This window comes from Gymnogyps californianus, chromosome 15 (genome assembly GCF_018139145.2).
Source record: "Gymnogyps californianus isolate 813 chromosome 15, ASM1813914v2, whole genome shotgun sequence".
Lineage (NCBI taxonomy): Eukaryota > Metazoa > Chordata > Aves > Accipitriformes > Cathartidae > Gymnogyps > Gymnogyps californianus.
This window is the reverse complement of record NC_059485.1, coordinates 9,441,100-9,448,931: the sequence shown is the minus strand read 5'-3', so window position 1 is coordinate 9,448,931 and position 7,832 is coordinate 9,441,100.

Genomic DNA, 7,832 nt, shown 5'->3' with positions numbered 1-7,832 from the left:
ACCTGCCAGGCAGCCCTGGATTATGCCTCGAAGCAGTCTGGGAAGGAAGTAGTAAATCCAGAAATGAGCATTTAGATCTGCAAAATTGAAATGCAAACCCGGGGTTAATTACAGTGTCACTCTTCTCCCCACAGCGCTGCAGGGTGAGAGGCCAGGGTGGCAGGCAGTGAAATACGCCATGCTCCCCCCCCATGAATGACGGGTGTGCGTGTAATTCCCATGAGGCAAAGCAGAAAGGAAATCAGGATTTCTAAAACCTTCTCCACCCGTTCCTTAACGTTTGTGTATCTCCGTGCATAGTCTCAGGTGTAACTAAGAAAAGATTTAGAGTTATGCTCATTACCTTAAGGTGGTGGAGCCCTGTGCTTTGTGCTACCGATCAGTGGGCCGGACAGATGACAGCACATTGATATGTTCAGGAGGTCACGGTTTAGTGATAAAATAGATATTTAATTACAGTGCACTTCTACTGAGCAGGAAACAAGACTTTTTTTTCACCCGAAGTGCATAGGGTTGAGCCCCACAGCCCGGCACTGTGCGTGGGAAGAAGCCCCTGGATTTCTGTGGCTGCCAGAGCAGGCCAAGGGAGTTGTACGTGTGCAGTACACGTGAGGTTGGTCAACGAGGCCTGTCTATTGGCATACACACAAGGTACAGCGGGTGGGTTACAAAACTAAATAAAGATGCGGTCCTTGCTCTCCAAAAACACCTGGCCATTTAGCGTGGATAATAATACAGCACAAAAAGTGTGTTACAGGTGGGAAGGCACCATTAGGGCAAGTGCTGCAACAGACCATCAGGTGACTAAGCAAGGACATGTATATCTTTGGGTTTCCACGATCTTGTTTGAAAAGTAGCTTAGCTTCTGTTTGGAAGCACAACAAGGAGCAAGCAAGGCTCTGGTCCAGCAAGGACTTGAGTAGGTGACTTTGCTGGGAGACTCAGTGAGATTATTCACACGCTTAAATGTTTAATAGAAGAGGTCTTTTTGAACTGTACTGAAACTGCTGTCAAGCTTCCCAGGTTAAACATGCTGGAAAAAACATACGTTTTTCCTCTGCTTTTTCAAGTGATGTCTTTGTGAACGTAGCCTTAAAGATGGTTAGAGTCTGCTAGTATGGCCTTTAAGTGGATGTGTTCCTTCTGAAAAGAAATCTTTTGAAACCGTTCATTCAAATAACTAACGGAATTGTATAAAGCAGTAGGGTGTGTGTGATTATACAGTACAGAGCCCTGTGAATTCAACTCTGCCTGTTTTTATCCAGATATTTAACCTACAGGGTTTTCTTCTTGTTATTTTAAAAAGCGTAATTTCTTCTCATGTTCCTGCAACAGACCTGATGAGGAAGGAGATCTTTTATTGCCTCCCGAAAGAGAAGTGATGATTCCTGGAACCTTTTCTTGGGCGGAGTAAGTGCATCAGCAGGGCTGAAAGCATGACTCGCTGTTTCGAAGCTAAGTGAAGTTTATCAGCAAAGAAACACACAAAAGAAGGAGATGGCAGTAGAGCAGTAGCTTGGCAAGCGATGGTTAAAAAGCCTCACATCCAGTTTGCAGCGCTGTGGGTCTTTCAACTTCCCTATTAACAACAGTGAAATCCCGCAGAAGCTGGAGGCTAAGGAAGCGCTCTGCCATCCATTTTCTGTTGTGCTGCTGCCACTGTTCTGTCTGGCCTAGTTTTAAACATTCTAAGCAATAGGACTTCCCTGGAGAGGTTTCTATAATAGCAGCATTTGTTTCCTCGGAGTTAGAGTTGTCTCCAGGGCGCAGTTCAGGTAGCTGCTCGTGTGCTGAGAAGAGCTTTTGGTTGTAAGAGAAAGAATCTTTTCCCATCTTCCCACCTGGAGCTCTCACTAGAGCCTCACATCTGTAAGCGGCTCTGCTGCATCTGATGTGTTGCCGTTGTACGGCAGGAAAAACTGGAAAATTTGGTCACGTTCACTAACACTTCTTCTGGCCTACCCTGCAAATGGAGAGGCCAGAGAAAATGAATCTGCTCCTGGTACCTCAGTTAGCTTGATTAAAGCTTGTTGAGGAACTTTTCTGCCTCACTGCACCAAGAGCTGCTAAGGCAGGATGGACTAGTTTCCAGGTCTGATTTGGTTTTGCTTCACTGAAGTAAAATTAATGAAATACTTGGTAATATATCAGAATTAAGGGCCTAAAGTAAATGTGAAGGTTGCTCTTGTGTTCAGTGCGTAAAAGATGTTTTGTCCTTCAAACAACTTCAAACGAGCTTTTGGCCTAAATGAAATTAATTTGGTTGTTCCAATCTTTGAATTGTGCAGTAACAGAACCTTAGACATAAAGAAATTTAAATAAAGCCAATTCAAAACTAACCACAATGCTTGCTTCTACTTAAAACTGTTTATTTTTAAACTTCTCGCTATTTTCTAGCTACTTTCTAAAGGGATGACATTTACATGTAACATCAGGCCCGCAGTGAGAAGAGCACTGGTCTGCTCCTGAATTAACAGTGAAGGCAGAATGCCTCTGGGCTTTGAGGAGGACGGCTTCTGAATCTCATCTCATAAACAGCCACATGCTCAGACGATGAATGACATTTATTCTTTTCCAAAGAGCAGTTTATTCTTTGTATGACACGCTGCATAGGAGGTGGATGTACTTTGCTTTTGAAATTCCAGAGCCAGTTGAACTTTGTTAGCTTTCTGTTTTTCAGAGGAAGTGAGCCTCCCTATAAACTGCTAGGCAGTGATCCTGGGGGAAGGAAAGGAAGATCCAGTGACATGTTAGTCACATACACCCCCATCCACTTGGGCTGTGGAGCAAAGCAATGATGACTTCAAGAGAAAAGAGTCATTGACTCAAGGAGCCTGGAAGAACTAAATGTTGTGTTGTTGCAAGACACTGGTATGAGTAACATGCCTGGAAGATAGCAAAGGTGAAACTGGAAGACTAATGCATGGAGTTATGTACAAGGGATTGGGAGAGGCAGCGTGAAGGTAGAGAAGTCTCTCAAAAGAAGAGGTATTGTTTGGCCAAAAAAGGGGGATTAACAGTTACAAGAGGCAAGGGACATTGGCAAGTGAACTGGTTTATGGCCTGATCAAGGTTGTCTTACCTGTGTACCAGGTGCAGCAATTCGTCTCAGAGCTGCTGCAGAGAAAATGATACCTATAAGAATGACAAGTCTTAGGTTATACTTTATCAGCTTGTGCTGGTTTTGGCTGGGGCTGGGATAGAGTTAATTTTCTTCATAGTAGCTAGCATGGGGCTATGTTTGGGATTTGTGCTGAAAACAGTGTTGATAACACAGGGATGTTTTCGTTACTGCTGCTGAGCAGCGCTTACACAGAGTCAAGGCCTCTTCTGCCTCTCACACCACCCCACCAGCGAGCAGGCTGGGGGGCACAAGAAGCTGGGAGGGGACACAGCCGGGACAGCTGACCCCAACTGACCCAAGGGATATTCCAGACCATAGGATGTCATGCTCAGCATATGAAGCTGGGGGAAAAAGAAGGAAGGGGGGGATGTTCAGAGTGATGGTGTTCGTCTTCCCAAGTAACCGTTAGGTGTGATGGAGCCCTGCTTTCCTGGAGATGGCTGAACACCTGCCTGCCGATGGGAATAGAGAACGAATTCCTTGTTTTGCTTTGCTTGTGTGCACAGCTTTTGCTTTACCTATTAAACTGTCTTTGTCTCAACCCACGAGTTTTCTCACTTTTACCCTTCCGATTCTCTCCCCCATGCCACCGTGGGGGAGTGAGCGGGCGGCTGTGTGGTGCTTAGTTGCCGGCTGGGGTTAAACCATGACAGTCCTTTTTGGCACCCAACGTGCGGCTTAAAGGGTTCAAGATACCGACAGATTTGATTGGAATGTGCTAGATCGAATTTATAGCTGTTATTGCTGTTTAGCTATTAATCGGTAGGCTTCTGTGCTTGCCATGGGGCTTGCTTGCCTCACTGTATATTAGAGTCTAGTGCTCGTTAGTGGCTGCTTTTTGCTTTCGCTGCTTGCTGTGCTTGCTGTACTGCTTATCATTTTACTCTGCTGTGCCTGGGAACATTTTGATAACAGCAATGGCGATGCGCCTGGGCTGGCAGATGGCCAGGGCATCGCTGCTGTTTCTGTGCTGCTGTACTGGACAGGCTGGAACTCCAGTGTGAACTCGAGTCGAAGGGACTGCGACCTGTGGATGAGTCCACATGGGAGCAGGACACCTGGAAGCGTCTGTGGCCATGGATAAGTCCACGCCAGAGCAGGTATATCTTGAAGCGTCTGTGGCCATGGTTATGTCTGTGCCACAGCAGGTATACCTCTGAAGGGATTGTGGCCCAAGGATACTCCACGCTGGTGAAGGTACGCCTTGAAGCATCAGTGGCTGTGGGTAAGTCCATGCTGCAGCAGGTACACCTTGAAGCATCAGTGGCTGTGCATGAGGTCGTGCTGGAGCATCTCAAAGCGTGTGGCCATGGATAAGCCCATGACAGAGCAGGTACACCCCTGGAGGGACTGCAGCCATACACAAGGCCATGTCGGAGCAGGTTCACTCCTGAAGGCACTGTGGCTGTGGGTAAGGCCACGCTGGAGCAGGTGTATCTCTGAAGGCATTGTGGCCCTTGGAGAAGGCCACACTGGAGCAGGTGCGCCTCAAAGTGACTGTGGCTGTGGAAAAGTCTATGCCGCAGCAGGTATACCCCTGAAGAGACTGTGGCTCATAGATAAGGCTCCACTGGAGCAGGTACAACCCTAAGGGACTGCAGTCTGTGGATAAGTCCAAGCGGGACCAGGGGCAAGGGGAGGAGTTCATTGCAATGTTAAACCCCATGGTCTGGTCCAGAGGGACCGGGGGTGGAGATTGTAATGAAAATACCTTTAAGTTGTTGTAACCCATGATTTGAGTTGCATGTTCTAGGAATTACTATAGCAGGAACCACCTGAACCAATGGAGGAGAAGCCTTACAAGAAGCACTGCAAGTACAGTAGTGACCCGACCTGAGCTGACTTTGGTGCCCAATAACTCCATGCAACACACCACCTCTCCTGTCCTGAGTGACCACCATAATAGATGGAGCCCAAAGTCATGGAGTAAATTAACTCAATGGACATTTTGTGGACATTTATGGAGATTTTAAAGTCATTTCACAGGGATGGTCCATAGGCTAAAGGAATGATATCTGTGTATTGTATCAAAGGATGGTGTGTAATGAGGATGTATTGGATAGTGTAGGACCTGAGCATGACATAAATGGTATAGAATAAGGGGTGGAGAATGTGCTGGTTTTGGCTGGGATAGAGTTAATTTTCTTCATAGTAGCTAGCATGGGGCTATGTTTGGGATTTGTGCTGGAAACAGTGTTGATAACACAGGGATGTTTTAGTTACTGCTGAGCAGCGCTTACACAGAGTCAAGGCCTCTTCTGCTCTCACCCCACCCCACCAGCGAGCAGGCTGGGGGTGCACAAGAAGCTGGGAGGGGACACAGCCGGGACAGCTGACCCCAACTGACCCAAGGGATATTCCAGACCATAGGAATGTCATGCTCAGCATATGAAGCTGGGGGAAGAAGAAGGAAGGGGGGACATTCGGAGTGATGGCGTTTGTCTTCCCAAGTAACCGTTAGGTGTGACGGAGCCCTGCTTTCCTGGAGATGGCTGAACACCTGCCTGCCGATGGGAAGTAGAGAATGAATTCCTTGTTTTGCTTTGCTTGCGTGCATAGCTTTTGCTTTACCTATTAAACTGTCTTTGTCTCAACCCACGAGTTTTCTCACTTTTGCCCTTCCGATTCTCTCCCCCATCCCACCGTGGGGGGAGTGAGCGAGCGGCTGTGTGGTGCTTAGTTGCTGGCTGGGGTTAAACCGCGACAATGCTTGTATATAATCTTGCTGCAATGAAACCCTTCTCTTTAAAGCAATATTTTTATCTTTCCTTACTGTTAGTCTGCAGAATAATTGAGTCAAATTCTGCTCCTTCTGAGTTAAAGGACTGTCTTTGTCAATACCATTCTGCAGGTCTCTCCAGGCTTGGAAGGGGAGGGAGACCTTTCTGCGTTCTCATAAAAGCCGTTAAGGAAAAAATGTGATTATGAAAGTTCTTTACTGGAGCCTCCTCAGTGCCTCTGAATAGGCAGGCTCCAGTTTTACAAGAGAACAGTGAAGATTTATTCATTTTTAAGGTGAGAAGTTTTCCTTGCGCTGGTGGTGATTGCTGGGGAAGGCTGCAGGGCTAGAATACCGGTGCGTCATGGCTTCTCCAGCTTGTGCTGCAGGTTCATAGCTGGCACGCTCAGGGTCCACACCCCTGTAGACTCCTCTTCATCTCTTCTTCCTTTGGCCTCATATCTCCTTGGAGACCTCATGAAGGTTACAATAGGTCTCAAACAGTGGCTGTAATCGAGCTTTGCCTATTTGAACCATCTGAAAACATGTTTAAAGCTTTTAAACAGCTGGGGTTTTTTCCCTCCTAAAATTAATTGTTTATTCCCTGAACTCCCTTTTAGGTTTCAACTGACAAATCTCATTGTAATTCATTTGAGTACTATTGTGAGTATACTTTCCAAGAGAACAGAAAACAGATGTGATAAATGCCTGAACATGAGATTTAACCTAGCATCTGTTGTTTTAAAGAAGCGTTGCAAAACAAAGGAGGGTAACCGTGTTTTGTTTGCGTTTAATCGGTAGGTGATACACCTGATTTTCCATAGTACTCTTTTCAGGTTACATTGAAAACATGTGGCAGAAATGTGTGTTGAGATAAACTCATTTGACCTGTCCAGTTTGCAGTGGTTATGACAAATTAGTACTATTTTTGCAACAGTCAGCATATAGGTGGTGTTTCAGATAAAATTAATCCATTACTCACAATAGAAATTAAACTCTTTCTTCAAGATAAGGAAGTGAAGAGAATCCATCAGAGCTTGTATGATGTACTTGTATGATGCTTAACTGTAGAGTTAATGGGCTAATTCATATGTTTAGCATAAGCATATGCTTAAGTGCGTTGCTGGATTCAGGCATAAATAAATTAGGATCAAAATGTAACTACTTGACAAATACTTCTAAAGACGGAGGCTAATTTATCCTCTCCCCAAGGTGAAAAGAAAGCACACGAGATTCATGTCACAGAGATTCTCTGCATTTCCTCTACTGGGATTTTTAAAAGTTGAATAATAAAGTACTTGGATATTTAAGTTTTTGCTTGGGCTGGAAATTCCACGTGGTTTAACTGTAGAAAAGGTAGGGTGTGCACAGACTTTGCAGTGGAATGCTGGCAAATGGAGGTGAAACTTTCTTACTCCATTACTGAGCAGAAATCAAGTCCAGCCTGTGAACGCCAAGAAAAAGGGTGAAAACAGGTTAGATTATCTCTTATTTTAAAATCATTGTACTAATTATTTGTACTAATTATTGCAAAAAAATATTATTACACCATAACAACGCATTCATATTCGTCATGCTAAACCTCATTAGACCTCATTTCAGGATCAAGTCACAAAGTTACGTACTTTGTTCTGTAGTTTAGGGCTTCCCATGCAAATGCCATGTTTAGCTGGTTTGGTTAAATCTTCCCTGCATATCTCAAGATAAAGCTACGTGATTTTAATTTAGATTTGGAGCTTTCCTCCACTTTAAGAAAATATATAATCCTTCCCCATATTTACTTGTTGATGCCTTTGCGTTACTGGAACGTCACGAGTGCCAGCAAAATCAATGCGCCTCTTCATGAGAGCTGGGAATGGTTTCTGTATGGAGCAGCCGTCACTGACTGGTAACGAGGCGCCTACAGAGAGTGTCTTGTCAGAAGTCGGGGCTCTGCCATTGGCGTGCTTGTCACGGGCATGCACAGTGGCAGTCCCTGCAGCTGCGGGA